The following is a 26814-nucleotide window of genomic DNA, read 5'->3' on the forward strand; positions in this document are numbered from 1 at the left end:
TATATGATACCGCTACTACATGAAATCACCCAAGCACATTAAGTCGTACTCTCGTTGTCTTAGGAGGCCCTTCTACAACCTCTTCCTTCAGTTTATTGCTACATGAGGCTGCTTGATGTTCTGTTGTTGACTATTTATACAATCTGTGTAAACATTAAAAAATTACAATAAACAACGAAACAGGTCACTTTGGTGTTAAATGCAGAACAAATCGTTAAGAATTATGTGTTAATAAGCCGCCTTCAGCGATGAGAATATGGTACAAGAAGTACGGTGGACATACAGTAACTACGAAGGTGACATAAACCTCGCAATGTAGGCTTAACTCCACCTGTTAGCGTGTAGCAATGGTAACGAGCCACAGCAACCCACTCCACATCGTCCTATAACAATAGGCCATGGCGCCTTTGTTCCAAGGTTAAAATAATTACCATTAACCTACCACACCACTCACACAACAGTAATAATTCAACATTCTACCTGTTATGGACTAACTTGTCATACATTACTCACAACACCATATACTACTTAAACGCGAGCTTGTTAAACACAACTCACATTAGTAACTTAGCACACTACTCGCAACACTAACCAACCACATTTCATATTATACACACTAACCTATCCCCACCTACAATACTAGTAATAATCTCCTACGCTTCATGCACACTAACCTCCCCCTCCCCCCACCCACAACACCAACCTCCCACACTTCATGCACCTCACTAGACCTAGATGTATTCACCTATGTCTGTCTGTCCACACGGTATCTCCAACCCTTCTCTATGAATTTCAATGAAATTTTGTGGAAGAGTGGGCCACGGTTCAAGGAACAATTGATTAACTGAGGGGGGAGGGCGGATCCGGATCCTTGTTAATGGCAAAGGCATTGGCGGAAGTAAGCGCTCGCTGAATGCTTTCAAGTTTTAGCATGCGGTACGTTAATACTCCTGTCTAGGAGGCTCATACGATCCATTGTGTGTAGCAGCTGAAACTATAAAAATAACATACTGAATAAAGAAGTATAATGGGCAAAAATTAATCGCTAAGGAAGAGGCACTGGAAAACCTTCTAAACTAAAGATTCTCTCTCTCTCTCTCACGCGCGCACACACACACACACACACAGAGGGACCTCTCTCCAGCACTACCCTTATGTAACAGCCAGGCCACGACTTACATAACGTGGTTATCATATACGTACACCAGCAAAACGAAGACAGAACGGAAACTGTTATATAAGGCGGCAAATATCGACGTAAAAGAAACTAAACAAAGGAATACGTAAGCTACGAGAAAACACTGGCTTACACGCAGTCGAAATAATAGTGAAATAAGCCGAGATACACACAGAGTCACTGTAAACAAAAGACGCATACACGGGGGACTTCCTGGCAACAAACTCTTACAAAGGCCGTGATATTCAAGGTCACATTTTCGTTTCCATAGTGGATTTCGGGACTGTTTTCCTACAGCGACTTATTCTGCTTATTATACACCCATGATTTCGTAACATTTTATCTATAGCGATTGATTTTGCATATTACTAGCGCCACCTGCAAACTTTATTCTACACTAAGTAAATCTCTGAGGGATTAAAGGCACCCTTCATTTACCCCTTCACCACAAGAGGTCTGGTTGAGTAAAAGCGTCTGTCAGGTATATCTATCTATCTATTGCCAGACGCCATAATCCCGTAAAGGGTGGCCATTTGACTTTGAGTTATTTGTTTTACGAGGAGGGGCACTAACCCTCCACCAACCCACTTGTTGACACGTAGGAAGCACGTATGGTTTGGTTATATGGTTACCACCCAGCGTTGTAAATGGTTTCTTGGCTTTCAGGAAACTATTTGGCTTGTCACTCAATGTAAAGCCACCTGTGAAGGAAAGGAAGGCAATTAGAGGTGACAGGAAAGATGAGAGAAATAGGAAGAGAGGAGGACAGACAAAGAAAAAGAATGATAAAGGTGAAGGAAGAAGTAGGCAGCACTACATCAAGTGAGTGAATGATTGACGCCACCACAATAATTATAATAATAATAATAATAATAATAATAATAATCGTGTTGGAGGCGTTAACGTCGACATTGGATACGTAATACGAAAAAAAAATAACATACACTACCCAGAAGACTACACGCATACAAATGAATTTAACACATCATTACGTAACATGCAAGAGACAACATGCCATACCCAGAAAATGACCTGGTACGGAAGATTTACTTGGGGGCCTCCTTAAGTGATGTGTATTTTGTATGTGAGCCTCCCTCCCCCCCTTCTCTCTCTCTCTCTCTCTCTCTCTCTCACACACACACACACACACACACACACACACACACACACACACACACACTACCACCAGCCACTATACTGCATGCTAGATAACACATGGTCGCCAGCTCACCTTTACCCATATTCAATTATACATAACACTGAAGGATCATGTCTCCGTGTTCTCGCTCCAGGCACCTCTTCCTTTGTAGCAGAGTGGTTCTTAAATAACACTCCACTACAAACTCGTTTGGTGATATCCTATGTGTTGCAGGGTCGGCTCACTCTGCTAGTATGAGCGTGAGTGTGGCAGTGGGAGTAGGAAATTAATAAATTGTGGTATCCTACGTTTTGCAGAGATGGCTGACTCACTTGATATGAGCGTGGGTGTGGCAGTGGGAGTAGGAAATTAATAGCTGGTGGTATCATCGGTGTTGCAGGGATGCTTGACTGCTGGTGTGGCAGTGAGAATAAGAAATAAGTAAATGATACAGGATAAAATTTGATAACACTGACTGAGCCGTTCCCAAAACACACGAGAAATCGCCCGGCGGAAAGGAAAAGCGTTATATAAGGACTACCCTACATTTCTTAACCTGGTAAATTAATAAATTTCTGTGTGTACTTTGTGTTAACCATGTCCTTTTTATTTATTTTGCATCTGTATCAGTCATTATGAGATTCAGTACAGAACCACATTTTCTCCTTAGTAGAATTATAGCCAGAAGTAATCTTTTCCCATACTAGTCATACACGAATGATCACAGTAGTTTATGAGACTGTGAAAGTGTTGCATTTTGGAGTATGTATACAGTATGTCAGTCTGTAAACATCACCAGTATGAACCGACAAAATGCGAAACATACGCCAGTCTATGAAACAATACTATAATCTTTTTACCCTACGTTGGCCCAGGTTCTCGTTCTTCTGCGGCTTATTTCAAGCAGCTGAATGAATGAAAAAGACAATACTATGGCTCTGCTTCCTTCCTCGTGGCAAGCATCAGAATGGCGTTAATATACTGTTATACGAGTAATTCAGCGATCATAATGGAAAGAGGGAAATTTCAGGCCGAGTTAATGACGAGTGTGGTATTGCACCCATTTAATATATCCACCAGAGCTTAGTTTCTAAACCAGATTAACAGTTATCGTCGACACGAGACGAACATACTACCAATGAGCCATCGTGGTTTCATGTTGGTGCGTAGGACACAACAAATCTTTAAGGTATCCATAGCTAATGAATGAAAAATTAACTTATCGCTTAATTCCGTAACCAGCGGCATACTGGTTGAAACAAACACGTTTTAAAAGGACTGGCGTTATATAAAAATCGGGTTTCTGAGCTCCGTGGTGTATACAACGCGAGAAAGGAGTGTCAAGCCGAAGCTCTGCGCAGAAACAGCTTATATAAGGTACTTTTATGGGGGAGGCCGTAAAAATTTATGGGAGGGGGAAGAGGCCCGGGTGGGGGGTGAAAAGAAGGGTGGAGGAGGATGTGGCACAGAATGGGGTGGAGGAATTTCCACGGAATTTGGTGGAGGAGAATGTGGCACGGAATGGGAAGGGGTAACGGGAAGCGAAGGGAAAATAATGGAAGTATGGCGGGAAAATTAGGCATGATAGTAGGGGTGTCGAGAAGAATGCACGGGGTCAAAAGTGAGTGGGGTGGAGAGGGGAGGGACGGAGAGGAAACGCGACGAGGCTGATGGGTTTTATTTATACAAGAGATTGAGGGGAGGGGGGGGGGGGATGGCGACGGCGGCGGTGGCAGAGAGAGAGAGAGAGGAGAGAGAGAGAGAGAGACAGAGAGAATGAATGGTGAACCGACAAGGACAAGGGGTGATGGAAGGAAAAGTAGTGGTGAGGCCATGCACAGGAGGAGGAGGAGGAGGAGGAGGAGGAGTGAGTGCGGGGAGGGGGAGAGACCGTCACGAGAATGCGAAGAGTTGACACGCGATAGAGGGGTGAGGGGGAAGGAGGGGAAGGCTGGGTGACGAGTGCCAAGAATGAGAGGCCTTGGGGAGATTTTACGAGCAGCAGGGAGGAGAAATAAACGTGGGGGAAAGGGGGTGCTTAGAGGGGCAGCGACCGTCACATGGGGGCAGAGGAACAAGATGAGAATAACAAAGGGAACAGTATATGCGATAAACCTTCATCCCTTTGATCAAATGGTGTCTTTATCGTTTCGCTTCTTGCTGCTTTCTGATGCTTTTAGTTAGTTCGAGACAATTTTCAAACTAGAGGAATTAGTTACATAGTTCATTAATCCCCGATACACAAGAGACCTTTCCTAAGTTGAATAAAATCACCTGGGAAAACAGGAACATAACAAGAATTCGTCATATAAAGACGTTAAGAGATCAGTGAATATAATAAGTGAGCCTAATGATAGACGAAGGCACAGCAAGCGTCTGCAGATTGTGCGAAATGAAAGAAACAAAATATGGCAAGGAATTAACTCCCCACACAATCAACTGTTATTTAATGATGCTAGAAAATGAGAGGGGTTCATAAAATAATAACTTTAACAAAATGTATGGGAGAGAGAGAGAGAGAGAGAGAGAGAGAGAGAGAGAGAGAGAGATAAAACTGAATTTAATATGGGAATGCATCCTACCCTATTGTACATTATGAAAACAATTATGCTAAAAATCATAACAGAGCTAGAATAATCGACAATAATGAAGGACAGGCAAGAAAAATGGAGGGACGGAAGAGGAGGGGAGCGAAAGGGAGAGGAGGAAGAACTAAGAATATGGTTGTAGGGAAGATACCATATGCTGCAGGAGTACAGGTGCGAATGGAACCGATGGAAATTAATTACTGTGTTAGGAAAACAGTAAACGGAAAAATGGGAACAGAGAAGCTATCGAGAAAGGTAGAGCGCAAAAACTGGCGAGGGGAACGGAAGAATTGTTACCGAATTGGATCATGCATGGAAGGTGAAAGGGGGAAACACTGAATAAGGTGAGAATTGAAAGGATGGACGATCACAGCATGAAGAGGAAGGGAGGGGAGGGGAGGGGAGGAGAGAGAAGGAGACTCAGAGGGGAAGGAGGAAGGCCAAGGAAAAGAACATAAGAACACACATAAGAATACAGGATAACCGCAGTAGGCCGGTTGGCCCATGCTAGGCAGCTCCTAGAAGAGTAACTGAACTGAATGAGATAAGGATAGCACAGAAGGCTCTCTCCAGCCTTCCAAACCCTCCAGCCGAAGTCGGCAGGAAAAAGTCAGAAAGAACACGCAATATAGAAAAACTGGCGTGGACAAATAGAAAAACTGACGTGGACTATAGTAAAACTGGCGTGGAAAGAGGAGAGAGGCGAGGTAGGAGAGGAAGATTAATGAAGGTAGGTGAGGTGGTGGTGGTGGTGGTGGTGGTGGTAGTAGCAGTGATCGTGGTGGTATAGTAAGCTAGTAGTAGTAGTAGTAGCAGAAGTAGTAGTAATCGTATAGCTAGTAGTAGTAGTATAGTAATCGTGTAGCTAGTAGTAGTAGTAGTTGTAGTAGTAGTAATTGTGGTGTAGTAGTAATTATGTAGTAGTAGTAGTAGAAGTAGAAGTAGTAGTACTAGTAGCAACTGCAGTAGTAGTAGTAGTAGTATATGCTGCTGTCGGAGCCACCGCGCGATGGCGCCACTCCAGCACCAAAAGGGTGAGTAGAGGAGTAAGACGAAAGTAGGGGAAGGAGGAGGGGGGGGGGAGGACGGGCGAGAGTAGGACAGGGGGGGGGTGAGGATATGGGAGGAAAGAGAGAGGGAAGGAGGGGGAAGGTAGGGGTGGACTAGAACCACCAAAACGTGAGAGGCAGGCCCACCAGTTACCACGCACGTGATCCAACCGCCACGTGAAGTCAAGGCCTCACACCCAAGTAATGTACACCTATAAAACTCGCTATAAACCAGTCCCCTCTCTCGTTATCCACTGCCATACTTCCCTTCTCAGCCCTTACAATCTACCGCCTCTTCCTCCCTTCCATTTCCTTATCAAAATCTCTCCCCCCCCCCTCTCCCCCCCATGGTCATCAGTGTTCTTTTCCTGTCCCTCCTTAGTATTAGTGTTCACTACCAGTACACTAAAAGAAAGGTAGCAATCACGTGACCAGCACAGTAATAACATGTGGTTATATAAACGACCAAGAATACTTGTCAATTATGCAAGTCAATGACAGATGTATCGTACAGACTTCAGGGAAAAAATAACCAATGTTGTAAGCTCTTCTATGACAAATGCATAAAATTGCACATGATACAAACAGTACGTTATACAGGTTACGCATGACTGGATTAAAAGAACTCAACTCTCTCTCTATGGATTAAAAGAACTTTCCCATCTACGAAAAAAATGAAGTACAACATCCCCAGTAACACACACAAGATTACGAGTATTCAGTACAGTAAATCACAGGCGTCAGGGTGTTAATCATGTCATCATTAACCAATTCATTATCGGAAATACCAAGCCACACCAGACGATTTTATTCAATGGATAATAGGTTGCTTGAGCCTGAGTATCAATATGTGAGTTAACAAGGTGACGGTAGATGCATGGCGTATAATGTAAAACTGGTGAAGAATGAAGTGAGCAAATAACAAAGGACATGAGTAAATGGTGAGGGATGTCTGCGTGTATGGTGTTCCGCTTCCTAGGGTGTATCAAGGTCAAGGCTGTGTAGGGAGAGAGGGAGAGAAAACACCGCCTCTCTTCCTCCCTCCATCTCATCTTTTATCTCGCCTAACCGTAACGAACACCGTCTCTTCCTCATTACACCCTCTCTTCCTCATTCCTTGCCAATATTAACAGTTACACCATACTGAAGCGATTCCTGTAGCTCTGACGTCCATAGAGGGCAAAGTTTACAGCAGAAATCTGACTTGGGGAATTGAATTAATGGGTTAGGCATATACAGATCGTTCAACTCACTACACACACACACACACACACACACACACACAAGGTGGGGGGAAGAGCACTGGAGACGACGGAAGGGAGAATGGGAGAGGAAAGGGGAGTAGAAAAGGAAGAGGAACAGGGCTAGGGATTCCTGAAACTTGTGGGAATATAGGCGAGGTGGAGTGAGGATAAGAGGAATGAAGAGGGAAATGATGGGCGGGACAGAGGAAGGAAGGGATTGTAAACGTGGAGAAGGAACCTGTAAAATACCATGACCCCAATCTCAAATTTACTCAAGAATCTAGGCCTACAACTTATATGTCTAAAATAAGAAACCTTCGCTAAAGTAAGATTGCTGGTACGTACTTGTGTGTGTGTGTGTGTGTGTGTGTGTGTGTGTGTGTGTGTGTGTGTGTGTGTGTGTGTGTGTGTAATCTGTATTAAGTTGTATACTGAATGAGCAAAAAGATTACAGTTTCAGAGTCGTATAGGCTATTCTCAGCCCATTTACATTAAAGGCCAGTTCAGTGTTAGCCTAATCGATTTTCAAAGCGGGAAAAAATCAAAATGTTCACCACGTCAAAATCGATCCAGAGCGAAATGGTTGTTTTACATTAACTTTACTTTTGACCGGCTCTTACAAATCATCTTAAGTGTGATAAACTGCACACTTCACGAACATAAGGGCATCTTGTGAGACGAATGTGTTAGTTTATATATGTAAACGGGAAGTTGTGTGGGTCTTGGTAGAGTATATGACCCCATGTTAGGTTTCGCTTCCTGCTGGGCTTCAAGGGTAGTGTTGGTGGAGGAAAGGTTTTGTGGCACGAAAGACGGGAATATAAAAGTTATGCAGACAGTGAAAGAAGGGTAGGAGTGAATTATTAAGCTATAAATATGCAAAACGAAATGGAAGGAGAGGATGATAAAATGAGAGAACTCTAGACCAGAGTGGAGCTGGAAGGAAGAGGAAACAGAAGGTAAAATTAAACGTACACAAACGATGGAGAAAGAGAATGGATGATAGCTACGGAGACGGCGAAAGAAAGGAAGGAAGGAAGGAATGGATGACTAAGACAGATATGTGACAACGGAAGGGATGATAAAACGAAAGAAACCCAGACCAGAGTGGAGCTGGAAGAAAAAGGGACGCGTAAAGAAACGAGGGAAAAAGAGAAAGGATTGTAATATGAGAAAAGCAAATCACATGAAGAAGGAGAGGGAAAATGGATGACAATGAGAGAAATAAAGACCAAAGAAAAGGGAAGTGGAAAATACGAAATTGTATCTACTGGTGGGAAGTACGTCATAAAATATAAAATGAGAATAAGTAAATCTGAGGAAAGCATGCAGGAGAAACAAAAAACCAGTGGAAATGAACTCAGATAACAGGATGGGTGAAAACATACCAAAGGAGTCAGGAAGAGGAAGCGGGTATAAACGAGGAGGTTGTAATTACGACGAAGAGAGAGGGAGAAAATGACTGAAAAATAAAACACGGAAAAGGTAAGAGGTAATGCGGTATAGAGAGAGGTAAAACTGAAGGGAGGGAGACGAGAAAGTACGGAGTAAAAACAGCTTTGTTTGGAGGAACTCAAAAACGAAAAAAAAAACGAGAAAGGAAGAAAGAAGAAAGGGAGGGGATACAGGGAAGAAAAGAAAAGGGAAGAAAGGCGGGTAGGCATGGGGGAAATTACGTAAAAACAGAATGAAGGAAATGAGAGAGGGAGGCAGGGAGGAAGAGTATGAATGCGGAGAATAATGCGATGATTTTTGTATTACTTGTTGCGTGAAGAACGGCCTGCAGTCAGGAACGGTAGGAGACCGAAAACAATAAGGAAAAAAAAAAAAAAAGGCAAAGAAGGAAAAACAGGGAAGGCAAGATACTAAGAGTGGTAAAAAAAAAAAAAAAAAAAAAAATCACAAGGAAGAGGCAAAAGACTAGAAGGGAAAATGAGGGTTAAAGGGGGGTAGATATTAGGTAAAAGTCAACGTAGATAAAAGGAAAAGGAATACAATACATACAGTGGAAGTAACAGGAGAAATTAAATAAACTGTTAGAGGCCAAAAAAAACGAAGGAAAACAAGAAAATAAATTATGAAGAAATGAAGAAAAGATACGGGGGAAAAAGGGATGAGAATAGGTGTGGCTGAAAGTTAGAAATAGGAGAGAAATGTGAGGGGAAGAATGATCGAGAAAAGTAGTCATGGTGCAGAACAAGAAATGAAGAAATGAGAGGGGAAAAGAGGGGAGATACGAAGTGTGGTTAATAAGTAAGAAAGAAGACGGAAAGAAAGGGAGGGAAAACAGGGGAGGTAAGTGAGGAGGATAAATAAATTCCAGAATACAAGAAAAGGTGAGGGGAAGGGAGAGGGGAGAAAAGGGCGACAGAGCGAATGGTGGGAGACGGGAAATCACACATTTACCAGAAAAACACACCCCTACAAACAGCAAACACACCAACGAAACAAAGGAACACAACATCAGATAATTCAATGCCTCAGCTGAGAATGACTAACTCCTTCAGCCAGATGATATAACTTTTATCTAATTCTTTCTCTCTCTTGTCGATTTTGCGAAGCTTAAGAGACATTTCAAACTAAGAAAGGCTGATATACCCTCCATGCATTAACCCCTTCATTATCCCCCCCCCCACTTATAAAATCGTCTGGAGGCAGTAAAACAAACTGTATAGTCACCGAACTCAAAGGCTTAATGTCGATTCCATTCTTGATGATGTTTTCCTTCAACTTCTCTTCTTCTGCCGAATCATGATACTTATCCATTTTGAGGTCATATTCTAAGTAGCTGATATACTGCATAATCTGATTCCTCACCCCCCACCCCATCCCACTCTCTCTCTCTTACACACACACACCACAGCCACATTCCCAGGCTGTCATTTTCCACACTGGCTCATCAAGTACAGCAAGTAATGAGTCACTGCCAGAACTAGTTTATCACCTTCCCGTTCTCACCTCTCGTCCCTCTTTCCCCAGCTCTCTCTTACCTCCACAACTTTCCTTTCTACCTTCCTTCCTTCCCTCCCTCTTTCCTTCCTTCTCTTCCTTTCTTTTCCTAACCTCATTCCCTTCCCCTCTCCTGCCTCCCCTTCTTTTCTCTTCTCCCCTGCCTTCCAACCTTAACTTCACCCCCACCCTCTCCCTTCCATCTTCTAAATCTCCATCCACCCTCCACTACCACAACTACCTACTTCCTCTACCAACATTACCACAATCGCCACTTCCACCACAACTCCTAGCAGCATCTCAGCAGCACCAACTCGGAATAACATAAGCACGGCAACTATCACCACGTCCGCTATGACCACCTAACGGTACTATCATTACGGTCTATAACAAACTCAATTACTCACCATCAAATACCACCATCATCCCACCTGCAACCACTACCGACATTTACTTTAATACTCCACTTCCATCCAACCCAGCCTCCATTCACTTACAACCACAAAATATATCATCCATTATAACCTACAACTCCATACATTCCCACCACCCTCCATCTAAAACCACCGTCGTCCTCCTACAACCACCACCAACATCCACCTACAACCCTAACCACCCTCCACCTACAACCGCTATTACCATCCACCTACGACTACCACAACTATGCACCTACAACCACTACCACTCACCTACAACAACCACCACCATACACCTCTGACGACCACCCATCGCCCCTTCCTCCTGCACACAATCACCAATACAAACATCCATTACCACCACCACCACACAACCACAACCCACGCACGGTACCAGCCGGGATTCCTCTCGACAACACTACATACTGCAGCTCCATACAAAAGGTCACAAACAGACCAAATGTCAACCTATGTACATACATACATACAAACTCCTAATCCAATACTGACTTTCCTTTAATATTTTTGTTCAATTTACTGTGTTTCCTTGTAATGATCGCACTAGAGATGATGGGTTGGATCTTTTACACACACACACACACACACACACACACACACACACACACACACACACACACACACACACACACACAGAGAGAGAGAGAGAGAGAGAGAAACAAAAACACGAGAACCAATAAAGGATCGTTCAAATTTAACATCATTCATCGGCGTGACCTACTGGTGATAAGTTGTTCCAAGTTTGGCACATAAGTCACCACAGCTCTATACAACTCATATGTATGTAATGTACCAAGTATATTTAAGGAGGCACATACAGGGTTAAAACATCAAAGTAGTGTAAAGAATCAACTGGCAAATACAGAAACGATACACTGATCTGGTCCTTATATAAAACCCAAAAAGTCATATAAGAACAAACCTAACTGGTTGTTATATAAAACCTTGTCATCTAAGAAATACGAGAAGGGATATAACACATAAATACCGGTATATGTGTGTGAACATATGCTGGCAATAAAAATCAAGAAATTACTATACCGGTGAAATGTATTCGGCAAAACAACTGTCAAATTAGTACAACGTGAGGAGCTGAAGACATACAATAGGTAAGGACGATACTAAACAAGCCATATGAAAAATTAATAAAGAAATAAACAAGTATTCCATTTCCCCAACGAAAACAAGGAGGAAAAGAAACCTTGCAGCTACGGTTGGATGTAAGGATGTACAGTTTAAAATGCAGACGATAATGTAAGAGAAAACGTCGAATGGCAATACATCATCCTCAAATACTGAAAGCCTTAAAGATTTAAAAACTAAATATAAAATCCACAAAAGATAAGCAGAGGTCACTGAAATCTTCGCAGAGGATACATTATGATAGCATACAAATAAATGCTTTAAACCTAACTTACGAAACTCAGGTCCCCAACCCCTCCCCCTCCACACACACAGCTATAATGAACCGGTTGTTATATAAGAGTCAAAAATGTCACACGGAACATGAGAAAGGTAAATCCAACGAAACATGTTACAAAATAAAAAAAGTCTGAAGAAATGGAGGTCAGGACAAGGATAATACGAGGGTGTGGTGATGAGATCAAAGAACGTAATAAAGGAGATACCGTTTTTAAAGGAAAACTGCAGTTGACCCACAACTGGTAGACCCCGTCAAGGTTATGACTAAGATGGTAAGACAAAACATAACAAAGAAAATTATTCACCCTTCCCCCACCAAACCCTCAAAAAAAAAAAAAAAAAAAAAAAAAAAAAAAAAAAAAAAAATGCAAGGAAAAAGTGAGAATGTACATGCACTCTCAGAAGTCCGTCGAATTCCCCTGAAATAGTAGGTGTTGTATACAACGCTAGAGCAGCAGGAAGGAAGGATACTCTCCGGAGTTTGGGAAGGAACAAGAAATATGGAAGATGGGACGCAATGTTGATTGCTGGCAGGGTACTGTCAGTGAAGTGTAGCTCGTGAGGGAACATAATAATGAAAAACTAATGGGATTTTATGGAACAAAACAAATGGGAAACATATCCTACGTACAGAGCCGGGAATTAAAGGTAAATAACAGAAGTTAAGTTATATTTCTGCAACTAGAACAAGTCCTTCATCCATTACTCTCGAGCCATATGCCTATTTAGCCTGTCTTTGAAAACCTCGATCGTAAGAGCACCAACAACGTCGACAGGTAACTTATGCAACTGATCCAATACTCTCTTTCCAAACCTTTTCCTAACTGCTTGGTAAAAGAGAAAATTCGTAGTCTGTAGCCATGTGTACATGTTCTCTCCTGTCTGCCCACTTTTAAGACATTACTATAGTGTCTGTATTTATCCAACGTGTGTGTGTGTGTGTGTGTGTGTGTGTGTGTGTGTGTGTGTGTGTGTGTGTGTGTGTGTGTGTGTGTGTGTGTGTGTGTGTGTGTGTGAGAGAGAGAAACTGGCACTCGCACTCGGCTGCATGACAAGGAAAAACATGAAAAAAGTTGTCAGACAGGCTGGGATGACGTCACAAACAAGTCGGCAATACGAGTAGGGTATTTGAGGCAGCAGGAAGGCATATAACAGAAACAATATACATCATAACATACAAAAATGCAGGAAGCTGTATAAAAAAAAAATAATAATATGGTAGAAACTCTTATTCTAACAGTATGCCTAATATAAACACTATTAATGATATAAATAAGGCTAACGCTGGTACATGGTCATACGCAAAATCGGCAAACCAACAACAAGCGTATCGTAAAAAAACATGAAATTAAAATAAAAATCTTGTTACGTAAGCGCGGAAGGTAAAACAGTGGGAATGTGAAGCCTTACCTATGTACGAGTACACTTGGCTGCACATGAAGATACCACAGCCTGGCGTGTGGGGCTTGATATGTTAAGCACAGCACTTAACATACTGTAGTTCTCCTTCACAGCCCCACACTACTACCACCTGGCTGTGATACCTTCATGTGGGGCCAAGTGTGCTTTTTAACCCCTTCAGTCCCAGAAAGTAATTTTTAGTACATTCTGATTAACCCCAGACGATTTTATGCATCTTTGGGAAAAGCCTCTTGGGATAAAGAGGTTAATAAACTTAACCCCAAATGGAGCAACCTCTTGGGATAATAGGTTAATAAACTTAACCCCCTCAATGGAGCAAACTCTTGGGATAAAGGGGCTAATAAACTTGACCCCCCCCCATGGGGAAAGTTCGAAAACAAATCCCACAATTTCTTACGATGCTCAGAATGTGATGATGCACGAGCTAAATGGGGCGGGAACAGTAAAAACTTGCCAAGCTTTAAATACAAGGCCAACACTCGCCATCAAACGAAAACTCACGAATTTTCATAAAACGAATGCTACAAGAACTTCTCTGAATATGTAAAAAGGTGACCGTGAAGTTGAACGGCGAGGAGGAAGTGTTCAAAGATTTAACACCTTATATGAAGTTTTTCGTTCTTATTATCTCTTGACTTTATTAGTCTCACACCATATTTTTCAAACTGGATGCATTGCCTTCACCAACACACTGTCTTAAAAGGTCAGATGTAAGACAAATGAAGCTCGAGTAAGAGAAAGAACAACATTAAAATTACGTCCTCGGTTTATGGTTCATTTCGGTTACAACAAAACTTCATGAAGTCTACTATATTCTGATTAACACGAGACAAATTTACTCACTGTCTAGCCCAAAACAAGTTGATTCTATAATATAAGATCTCTTACAACGGGTGGGATAGAGGGTACAACTATACTTTGACTATTTTCTGTTTCACCTGCTGTCCCTTCTTGACCAAATCCTTTCTCCTCCTGCTAACCTGCCTCAGATGATGAGGTCCATGGCAAGAGACACAAGAATATCCTCGTTACCTATTACAGCTTCATATCGCCACACACACACACACACACACACACACACACACACACACACACACAGTGTGTGTGTGTGTGTGTGTGTGTGTGTGTGTGTGTGTGTTATCGCTCAGGTAGCTACATGGATTGGTAGAGAAGTACGGTAGGGTTTGCCATGTGGGGGGAAAAATTACGTGATGGAGAAGGCACAATGAAAGAAACCTTAACTGTGACTGTGATTCCTATGACCATTCGTAGTTTGAGGGTAGGTGGGGAGGGAGGTAAGAGGTTTGGGAGACGGTTGAGTACCCTGGCAACAACTACAAGGCTGTCCTCGCCACCTTACTACGGCTTCATGGACACGCTATTCTACCACTGGGGGGCTGACTCACCTCGTGCACGATCTGAAAATAAGAGAATTGAATTAGTTCAGTGAGGAGGTAAGATGCAGGTTTTACGATACATGCAAATTAATATAATCTCGTGATTTGTGGTTTCTTTTCTAACATTTCCGGTTACCACTTAATACGCATACACATACTGTACATCAACTACACGCACACACACTTGACAATAAATGCACCATACATCCTACAACCCCCCTCTTAACTCCTCACAATTCACTGAACCAAAACAAATGGTGATACTAAAGCGAAATGCTGATCATAAGAACGTGAGATCCATCCCGTCCGAGGCTGTTACCCATCTGTGGATATGAATTACATACAAAAGGCCCTCAAAACTCTTCCACAGATCCCACAAACATAACACCATTCCATCGCTCCTGAATGTAACAGACGGTTTGGAATCAAAGCAAAGCTGATGACATTTGAAAGTGTGTGACGCCATCTGCCTGTATGTGGGAAGATTGCTGAGTCTGAGAATGGACTGCCCAGGTCTCTATAACTGCCCATCTATCCATATGTATGTATGTATGTAATGTGTGTATATCAGCGTACAGAAAATCTTTGTTTTGTCGTCATTCTGACCTTCATTTATGCTAGAAAGTCTACGGCAATCGACAGAAAAATATGCATATAAAAGGTCAATTCCTGTCTACAAGGCTGATCGGCTGGTTTCCCCCCAAACTGATATACCAGTCGTAAGAAAATACCTGTGATATTTTGGAACACCTCTGACCACGATCTTAATGCTATCAAATCTGCCGTACTGAGGCTTACTCATCCTGTTCTCAACCTTCCTCACTCAAGCCAAGGTGTAAAAACTAGGGTAGAGCCACCTCATGACACGCGGGCTGCCTTTCGTACTGTGTTTCCTTTTGACAATGCTTCCACCAAACAGACCGTGACACATACAGGGACACACACACAAAAATGGCGCACTGGCTTGCTTGTGACTACTTCCTACGGTACAAAAGTATAATGTTATGGTTCTCTCTCTCTCTCTCTCACACACACACACAAACACACACGAAACATGCTGATAATGCTGCCAACATACATTTTATCGACACACTGACTAACAAGTCCAGCATTTCCTGCCCACTGGAATAGTACGGTCTGTGTGGTAGAGTAACCTTGAACAAGGGTCTAGAGAAGCCACAAAAAAAAAAAAAAAAAAAAGTGCGTCAGGAAGTTATGGATTCTATGGGGCTTCAGTTGTGCTCTACTTCGCTGGACGTTTGTACCCATTTACACTTTCATTTTCATTTATTGAACCTTTTCCAGCGCGTCCAATGTTTATACATCGATATGTACCATACCGTACTCAAGCCACTTGCCACCCCCTCTGCCAACTATGTTATGCCAACGGGTGCGCTTTTTCTCTCGTATCGCACTATCTCATTCTTCCCTCCTTTTCCGCCTTATATCTCCCCTCCCTAGCTCATCCTGTCCTATCATACTGCACTTCACCCCTCCCCTTCTAATCCTACCTTACCCGGCCAATCTTATCCCCTTCAGGTCCCTTCCCCTCCCTTTCCGCCACACCTAACCCAATCCCACCTTTCCGTTCTCACCAAATCAAAACCAACGTATGACCTTCTCTCCTCTCCCCTCCCTTCCTCATCCAATTTTACCCATCTCTTCTCTTCCTTCTCTCCCCATCTAATCCGATTCCATCTCGGCTATCCACTCCCTTCCCTTGTTCATCTCACCTCACTTATCACCTTTCCTCTCACTCCTTCTTTCTTCTTCTCCATATCACATCTCCTACGTCCATTCTATCTCGTTCCTCATCCCACCCCCCCATCACATTTCCTTCCCAACTCCTCGCAGCCTAAGCCGTTCCTTCCCCTTCCTTCATTCTCTCACTATCCCTCCCCCTCAGGGCGCACTTGACCCGGTGTATCCAATAGCAAGGTTAGCCAGGTATGCCAGGGAGGTAATGCCAAAAAGCTGTTTCGAAGGAGGAGTCGGGAATTTCTGGCATGGAGAAATAAACCGAGGTAGGTAAACATGCCAAGGACAAAGCTAGGATGAATAGAATGAAAGCTGTAGGGAGAGAATGGCAAAAAGGGTACTGTATGCGAGGAGAGTTTGGCGAAAGGTAGAATGATGATAGGCGGAATGATTTGCACAGAATGGTAATTAGAACATCTGCGGAAGGGTTTGCACGGAAAGGAAGACTATATTTATGAAGAAATATCTGGAGAGAAAGTTAGACCGGAGACTATTCGAGAAGGGGTCTGGACAGAATGGTAGCAGAAAGTACTGAAGGAAACAAGTTCGGATAAATGTAGGAGGAAGACCTGGAGCAAATGGGACTTAAACACCAATTCCCAAAGTGCATAAAACGAGAAGAATGAGGCTGACGATTGCGTAACAACCGCGCTAAAACTGGCAACAGTAAAATTTGGTTCATCTCCAACACCCCTCATTCCTAACATTATAAAAACCTCTAACGTTAAGACAAAATACACACGGTAAGTCCGAGGACTGAAGGGGTTGGGTTATAAATTCCTGAAGGTGCTATGAGGTTAGAGCCAAATGGTAGGACAGGAAATTGGGAGATATGGCGGTTCTAAAACCAAGCTACCATGATAAGATACCAGGAGACATATTTACAATTCTCTTAAGCTTAACCTCTGTTTTAAAAAATATATACCGGTAAATAAAAAGCTTACAGATAAGCCAGCCTTAACTCATACAACTACTTAAAACTTCACAATGAACTTGTGTGAATATTAAAGTGGCAAAAAAAAAAAATAATAATAATAACTGCTATAGAGGCTTTTTTTTTTTTTTTTTCCTAATCCTGTGAATTGGTTAGGATCCTTTATAAATATGATTCCAGGGTGAGGACAGAAGGCCTTACTTTCGTTGGCACAGTAGACTTCGTAGCACTCCTTCTTTACCGATTTATTATTCATAGTACAATCCGATACTCTCGAGTATGTTATCTTTACCATTTCAATATCGACATGGTTTACATCAGTAACACACAAGAGGATTATCAAGGCGCAGCAGTCAATATAAATAGCTAAGGACGAGGTGTTATGAAGTTTTAAAAGCCAGAGAAAACAGCACCTCTTTATCTTACCACGCAATCTTGTATCTCAATCTAGTTACCACCAGACGATTTTTACTCAACTTAGGATGATCTCTAGTATTCAAGGAGTTAATGAAGGCTACATCTAACTCCACCAGGTAGAAAAGTGGTCTATTTTCTATTCTATTTTTGGCGGCAGCAATTATACAGTACTACACAGAATCTGTCATTTGAGTGTAGAAGTTAAAGTCCTGATACCGTATCTTTGTGTATATCGGTACCGGTATGTTAGAAATCTGATAACGTGTGTGTGTGTGTGTGTGTGTGTGTGTGTGTGTGTGTGTGTGTGTGTGTGTAAAAACGTTAGTAAGGGTGGCTGAGATCACGAGATGAAACCTGCAAAGTGAACACAATCAAAACGACTTTTATGGGGCAACCACAGCCATACAAGAGGTAAAAAATAACAACCTCTTGAAGTATTTTATCTTTTTTCTTCTCGAAGAGTTACATATAGCTTTCATCAGATTCTTCACTACCAGGTGGCACGCCCTAGCTGAATAACAAAGCAATATATTCTTTCCCCTTACCTGTCCAAATATTGCAATATCTCACACTTTTTTGCAGACTTGTACCAAGATATATTAGAGTATGAAACTAATCACGAAGAGGTGCTATGTAAAGGATGTAGAGATATATAACTATCCTTACCTGTCACTGTGGTACACGAAATTAGTCAGTGAAAGGACGAAAATTATAAGCTAAGTTACGGTGAGAGAAGCACTGTAGCAAATGGTGACTACATGGAGTGGCAAGTGTGGTAGCCAACGGTGAATGAAGAGTGCGTCACAGGAAGTATGCGATAAACAGCGTGGCCGAGGTAGATAAGAACACTATGATGCTCTATAACTTGGCTATGACCGTATTCTAGTTGGCATAAGAGGATTCGTAGCACCTCATTCTAGGCGATTTATTTTCCACATTACACCTTCAAAGAACAAGATTATGTTTTACACCCTACGACCATATTCTAGCTGGCATGGAAGGCCTCGCAGCAATACATTCTTTGCAATTTTTTTCCATATTACACCTGGACATTTACCTGCAATTAATACAGCAGTTTTAATTTAACACACGTCAACACTCACTAGTATTCTATTTACAGCCTTAATATCAACAGATTTTCCAGCGATGCTATGGGAGGATACTGAGGTGTAATGAGTGCAATAAATCGCCGAAGCAGATGTGTTACGTAATCTAAAAACCCCTGGAATACGACCCTGTGTTGGAACATTACGTCAACTATACATGGGTGAAACCGGCCATAAGTTCTGTCCCTGTCTTGACTTTCTCAACATCGCCCATCTTCAGTTTCTCTACATCAGCCACCACGAATTTCTCTACATCCCCCATCACGAGTTTCTCTATATCACACACCTCCCGTTTCACTACACCAGTCACCACCAGTTTCTCAATCTCGCCCATCATCAGTTTCTCTGCATTACCCATCACCAGTTTCACTACATCACCAACCACTTAATATCTCAACATCGCCATCCCCTTTTGTTTATATCAACCATCTTTCTCTGCATCACCCATCTCCAGTTTCTCTACATCGCTGTTTTATAACGAAGCTATGACTTAAGAAATGGATCATAAGTACTTTATACAACATAAACCAGTAGAAGTGTCATAAAGTAGAGAAGGCAAGTGTGAGTCAAGTACACTACTATGACGGGAGGGAGGGTGTGGGTGGCTTAGTAGGTAACCCAAGAGGGCCAAGATTATCTCAAGGTCGAAACCCTCCCTCCCTCCCTCTCTCTCTCTCTCTCTCTCTCTCACACACACACACACACACACACACAGAGTGTGTGTGTGTGTGTGTGTAGAAAGTGAGAGAGAGGGGAGGGGGGGGGGAGAGAAGAAAGGGAGAGGGAGAGAGAGAAACGTGCGCACTTCCCGTCAAGGTCACTCTGGATGTGTTTGTGTCTGAAGGGTGAGGGAGCTGACGTACCCAGATATTATAAACACAGGATGCCAGGATCGCCGAGGGCAGTGGGGGACAGGACAGAGGGATGGTTATAAGTTTGATACCTAAGGAATAACAGCTTCACACAGAAAAATGGACACCAGTGGGCTTGGGTACAAAACTAAACGCAATTCATTTATAAACAGACATGACGCAGAAGGAAGGCAGTAAGTTAATGATCATAATAATAACTAAATAAACAAATTCGGAGGCACAGAATTAAACTGATATAAAAAGAAATACAATACAATAATACACCATAACTGACATTCTACAGATACACTTATAGAATAAATTTCCATCCAAACTGGTGTTTGTTTATTAGTTTACTTTAAATCCTCTATCATAAAATCACAGGCTCCTTTAACTCACTCTCGGCCGAAAATAATCCTCTGGCGTTAATTGGAATAGAAAACTAGAGTTGTCCCGTTCACAAGCATGAAAAGCCATCCGCATTATGAACGCTCAGCTCTAACATACAAACAAAATACCCACCGAGCACAGGCAACTGGTCTAACTGTGAGGACAGGTAACGTCACTGGGCGGAGCCGGGTACGTGCGTACATGCGTCCAAAGACGCATCAGTGGCCATGTCAGATTGTGTGTGTGTGTGTGTGTGTGTGTGCTCACCCACGTGTTTAACAAGTTTGTGAAGCTGAGTACCAACTTGAACGGCTTCCTTCTGAATACTCTTTCCTTACCTCATGATTAACGTGTTAAATACACACACACACACACACACACACACACACACACACACACACACACACACACACACACACACACACACACACAAGAAAGACACGGACTTAGCTTTACCGACACCGAATACGAAAACTAATGCAAATAATTGTGGTACGTTTTGAGTACGTATGGCGTTGAGCAAGATAGGTGGGGACAGTACGAAGTGTCAGAGGTGGGATGGCTTCAAGCGCCAAGATGGATGAACTTGTAAGCCTGCAATCCAAACAATACTGAGTTAATGCCCATATTTTGGACGGTCAGCCCCTTCACTTCCATGACGTTATTATTCCTATTACGTACAGATGATTTCACTCAGTTCAAAGACTTGTGGTAGTAGGGTAAATGTCAAGGCTCATCGTAACCACTCCAGTTCGAAAAGTCTCCTGACCTGAATAAAATGTCTGAACACAGAATAAAATATGTCTGCTGACTGAAGGGTTTAAGAAGGCTCCATAACACATCTTCCTTACCACTTTTCAATTAGTATTCGTATATTAATAAATTACTGAGCGCAATTAAACATATGACAATATTAAGCAGTAATTTGGAGAAAAAAAAAAAAAAAAAAAAAAAAACGCCAAGGAAAAGGTACTAGAGAGCTTCCTTAGACATATTTTTAACCTAACAACTTAAAACTGCCACTTCTCTATCCTGAATGCTGAATTGCAGGAATAGATTAACACTAGAATATCGTCATAGTCTCGATGAAGTGCTATGAAAAGAATGTAGAGCCTCGTCTTTTCTGCCGCTGAGCTACGTGAACTAAACAACAAAAGGACAAATATATAAGCAAAGTTAAACTAAAAACAGCGTAGAACAAGGTGTGGGTGAGTGTCAACACCAGGCAGGAAGATGACTCCGGAAGGACCTGGGAAGACTCGAGAAGTGGGAAAAAAAACGATCACATACGCATATACCGTACTTAGGGGACGAAAGCAGGCACTCGGGCAGGCAGGGTGGGAGTGAGTGTGGCGTGCTAGGGTACGAAAGGTACGAACAACTGATGAGAAGGTGCTAGACGAAGAACGGAATTTGCTTACTACGCAGTGAAACGTATATACAGTACTTACCACTTACGACAGCAACAGTAAATGCTCCAACATCTAAGGACACTCAAACTAAGTAATTCATACCCTTCTCACTTCTATTTAACCCCGTCAATCAGATGACATAGTGCTGGAGAGGAATGCCTTCATGTGGTTGTGCCGATATAACCGAACAACTCCTTTCCCTTTACATCCCTTCCTACCCCTCTGAAATGTGGATGGTGAACAGCAGCAGGGGAGCAGTCCACTGGGTTCATACATGAGATAGACTACTACTACTATCACTATTACTAACCCGATGATACTGCTTAGTTTCTTCTTGCTACGTCCAGACGATTACAATAAACTCTGGGGAGCCTTTTAATTGTGAGGTAATTAATAAATGCCTTATCTACTGCAGCCTCCTCATTTCGAAAACTCTCCAGAGCAATCAAATTATTGGCAGTATACTTACCCGAAGATGAATGCTTCTCAATTTTAGGAGAGGAAATGGAACGAAAATGTTTGCTAATCAGAAATAATTACTCTTTCATCCATGTGTTCTCGTAAACTAGCGTTCAACATTCTTTGGTTTCGCGCTTCCCAATACATTTCGGACCGACTAAGCACACGGCTATAAAAGTTGCCTACCCTACGTCATCGTACTCAAGAGGATAAAATATGACCACAAAAAATTTCTATCGACTACACACCCACGATGTAATAGTACTCATAAAATTTATACCACACCATCAGTATAACTACCGTACTGCACATCCGAGAGAGAGAGAGAGAGAGAGAGAGAGAGAGAGAGAGAGAGAGAGAGAGAGAGAGAGAGAGAGAGAAATGGAATGTTATGTATACAATCTCGCGCCAAAAAGCACACCACTGACAAACGATACGTCAAAACATCTCTGATTCAACTTTTCGTTGTGACAATGACATAATGGAGGCACTGAGGCGGGAGAATGCGAATTAATAAGATGATAAACAAGAGGTAATGAGAGAAAGGCAGCTGGAAGGGGGTAATGGGGGGGAGGGGGCGTAGTGGAGAAAGGTAGTAGCGACTGACGGGAAGGAGGGGGGAGGGAGGAGCTGAATGAAGAAATGGGGGTGGAAGAAGGAGAGAGGAGTGGGACAAAACTTGGGGGAGGGAGGAGAAGGAGAGGAGGTATCGGAGGAGGATGAAGCAGGGGAAGGATTCGGAGACAGGTATGGAGAAAAGATGCTGAGAGAAGTTCGAAGAGATTAAAAAAAAAAAAAAATGGCGTGAGAAGTACAGAGATAAGATGGTAGAGAGTAAGGAATGATATGAAGAGAAGTAGGGTGAGGAAAGAAACAGAGGAACAAGGATATTTAAGCTGGCGGACATGTGGGGAGAAAAGGGGAATGGTAAGAAATAACTAGAGGAAATATCATGAAAGAATGACGACTGAAGAGGGGGAAAAAGGGGGGGTGGGGTTAAAGAAATGGAAAGGGAGAAAATGGAAGGGAGATGCGGGGCAAAGGGAGGGTATAATGTACGAGCGGATACAGAGGCTGGAAAAGGGATGGAATGCGAATAATTAATGGAAAAGAAAATGGACAAAAAAGATCGACGACTAACATACGAAGCTGGCGCATGAGAAGAAACGAGAGGGAGAGGAGGAAACAAAAATAGATAGATATGAAATACAGAAAGTCAAAGGAAGGATGGGGAAGAAAATGGGACGAGGAAAGGGAATGGACGAAAGGAGGAATGAGAGTGGGGAAAAAAAAAAAAAAAAGCGAAGAAAGGAAGAAGGAAGCGATGTAAAAGAAAACGGAAGGAAGGAACGAGGAAAAAGAGGACAATATTAGGAAAGGGAGAGGTGGAGAGGTGGCTGACAGGAACTGCAAGATGAGAACATTTGGAAGGACAAGTTGCAACCAGGTAACAAAGATATTTTTATCTTCACAGTCAGAGAGAGAGAGGGGGGGGGGAGCAGCAACAAAAAATCATGGTACAGGTAGATCTGATCTATCCGCCACTCAATGCACCACCAGAGACGTACACACAAGCCAATGCAATTATAACTCAAACAACATAACGCTATCTATCTATCCATTGCCAGACGCCATAATTCCGTAAGGGGTGGTCATTTGACTTTGAGTTATTTGTTTTACGGGAAGGGGCACTAACCCTCCACCAACCCACTTGCTGACACGTAGGGAGCACGTATGGTTTGGTTATATGGTTACCACCCAGCGTTGTAAACGGTTTCTTGGCTTACAGGAAACCATTTGGCTTGTCACTCAATGTGAAGCCACCTGAAAAGGAAAGAAGAGTATATAATAATAAGTGACAAGAAAGATGAGAGAAATAAGAAGAGAGGAGGGCAGGCATAGAAAAAGAATGATAAAGGCTAAGGAAGAAGTAGGCAGCATTACATCAAGTGAGTGGATGATGGTCGCCACCACCTACCACTAAACATAAGGCCCAGACGGTAAAAATTAACCCCTTCAGTACAATTACGCTTTTTCATTTTTTTAAAAATCACCAGACGATTTGGTGGACCTAGAGGGAAATCTCCCGTAGCGAATTCAGTGCATACTTAATCTCCTCAGTTAGTAAAGTCTCCCTGAACCTCAATAAAACCGTCAGAAAATAGCGAGCGCGCACACACACACACACACAAAATAGCGGCGTCATCGCAATGACAAGATTAAATTTATTAGACAAGAAGTAAAAAAAATCTAACAGGTGAAATAAAAAAAATATATATATTTTTTTAATGGAGCGAATTAATCCCTACAATCCCACGGCGCGTTTTTCATCTTCTTACCACGCAATTTTACCCAGTTTAGGGATAATTTGTCGAACTGAAGGGATTATATGTAGCCTTTACTAGCCCCATCATTGCTAAACATCATTCCAAAGTTGAATTAAATCGTCTGGAGGTGGCAGGAATAAACTAACGTAATACACCATTAGACGAGAGAGAGAGAGAGAGAGAGAGAGAGAGAGAGAGAGAGAGAATGTGACTGGTGTAAAAGTGAACCCCGAACAAAATGGGGGGGGGGGGACTGGGGTGCATAGTATGAGATGGGTTTGTGGTGGGAGGAGTCGCTAGTGAGTACGAACGAGTGAGGACAACTAGCTGGAAATCATTTTATCAAGGCCACCTCTCACCAGACCGTCAGAGTGTACCGTTAGCCAACAGGTAAAGCTAGGGGGATGCCGTGCGAGGATAACCATGCAAGTGATACAGTATGTGGAACCTTAAATCAGACTACGAGCAGCGATGCAAGTGACGGAGAGGGAACAGCAAAGAACCTCAACGCTCTCACTCCTAAGACTCAGCTTGATAGAGGTGTCTAATGTAGTATGGGCAAAACGAAAAGGAACATTAACTCCCTCACAAATCTATGAGTCACTTGGCTGATTAAAATCGCTAAGTATTGGGTGGAATAATATGATACACTCTTTTAGTCTGGCGAAGATTATCGTCCATTTGTAATGTCGTCTGTTTTACGTAGCCGAGTGGCAGAAAACTTTAGTACAGCTCTATTGTACATCCTTTCAACAGCACCTCTCCGTGACTATCAGGATAATCTAGTGTTACAACTCGGAATTCAGGAGGGAGGGACGGCAGTTTTAAGATAAGTTAGAGTTAAAAGGATATTTTTCTCTATTTGTGAGAGGGTTAATGGTGGTAATATTATTAACACTTTCAATCTACTGTGACCTGCTCTCGGCTAAATAAAACTGCTTGGTGTTAGCAGCAATAAAATACTAAAGACGCGACCATGTGGCTTTAAAACTTAACATAAAGATGACAAGGAAGATCACCAGCAACTGACAGAGGACAATGGATACTAGTGACCAAAATGAATAAGAAACTACAGGAGTTGAACATTTAGTAAAGGTAAGACATTTCACTAGGGATGGCAGTAAAAAAAATTACACACACACACACACACACAGAAGAGGGCGGGGTGGGGAGATGAATCCCATGATTCTGATGATATCAGTCTGGCGCACAGACAACACATGTGGCAGGCAGGTACGTAGGTTAGTAAGTGGGTAGAGAGGCGAGCTGGCAATCAAGTAGAGAGACAGCTAAATGGGCAAGAGAACACTGACACACAGGCAGGTTGAGAGACAAGCAGATAGGCAGGCAGGCAGGTTGGTAGGTATGCACAGCGACAGACAGGCAGGCAGGTTGGTACGTATGCACAGCGATTGGCAGGCACAGACAAGTTGGTAAGTAAATGAAGAGATAGGGATACAGGTTGGTACAGTATGTAGGTTGAGAAATAGGCAGATAGATAGGCAGTCAGCGTACTAGGCAGGCATGACAACATGCAGGTAGACACACAGGTTGGTAGGCAGGTACAGAGGTAGGCAGACAAACAAGGAAACAGATGAGGGAAGGAGGGAACGATGAAGTATTGGAAGGCAGATGTGCGAGGGCGAAAGGACAGGTAGGCAGGCAGCCAAAACCTAATGGTGGGAGGGGGTCAAGCAAAAGAGGGACAGGAGGAATGTAAACAAAATGGAGAAGGGGGACAGATACGGAGAGGGAAGGGAAGTGGAAGACGTGGGAGAAAAGAGAAGGAGAGGGAGGAAAGGAGGAAGACGCGTGGGAGGGAGGGAAGGAGCCTGACATGTGGGAGAGAAGGAAGAAGCCAGACACGTGGGAGGGAGGGAAGGAGGCAGACACATGGCAAGGAGGGAAGGAGATAGGCATGTGGGAGGGTGGGAAGCAGGCAGACAAACGCGGGAAAGGGGGAAGAAGGCAGACCAACATGGGAGGAAGAGAGAGAGGAGGCAGACAAACATGGGATGGAGGGAGAGGAGGAAGGCAGACGTGGAAGGGAAGGCTGGAGGGAGGCAGACGTGGGAGGAAAGGATGGAGGGAGGCAGACGAGGGAGGGAAGGATGGAGGAAAGCAGACGTGGAAGGGAAGGATGGAAGGAGGAAGACGTGGGAGGGAAGGATGGAGGTAGACAGACTGGGAAGGGAGATATGGAATCAGACAGATGTATGAAAGAGGGGAGGGAAGGAGTAGTTAGACGTGGGAATAAGGGAAGGGAGGCAGACACGGGAGGGAAAGAGAAGCTTAGAGAAGCTGACGTGGGAGGGATGACTGAGAAGCAGATGTGGGAGG

General features: G+C 42.9%; 1 protein-coding gene across 3 annotated transcripts in view; it reads right to left on the reverse strand.

Annotated features, from left to right (window-relative positions):
• LOC145403823 (serine/threonine-protein kinase VRK1-like) overlaps positions 1–26814 on the reverse strand; it is a 119783-nt gene that overhangs the window by 48369 nt on the left and 44600 nt on the right. Inside the window, exon 2 of one of the 3 annotated variants that reach the window (XM_080275508.1) lies at positions 14830–14841. The exons of the other annotated variants lie outside the window; for them this stretch is intronic. The gene's annotated coding sequence lies outside the window, so the exon portion shown is untranslated. The remainder of the gene's footprint in view (positions 1–14829; positions 14842–26814) is intronic. 3 annotated transcript variants of the gene reach the window in all.

Source organism: Coenobita brevimanus, chromosome 61 (assembly GCF_032717465.1).
Source record: "Coenobita brevimanus isolate Jiangsu-jjx chromosome 61, ASM3271746v2, whole genome shotgun sequence".
Taxonomy (NCBI): Eukaryota; Metazoa; Arthropoda; class Malacostraca; order Decapoda; family Coenobitidae; genus Coenobita; species Coenobita brevimanus.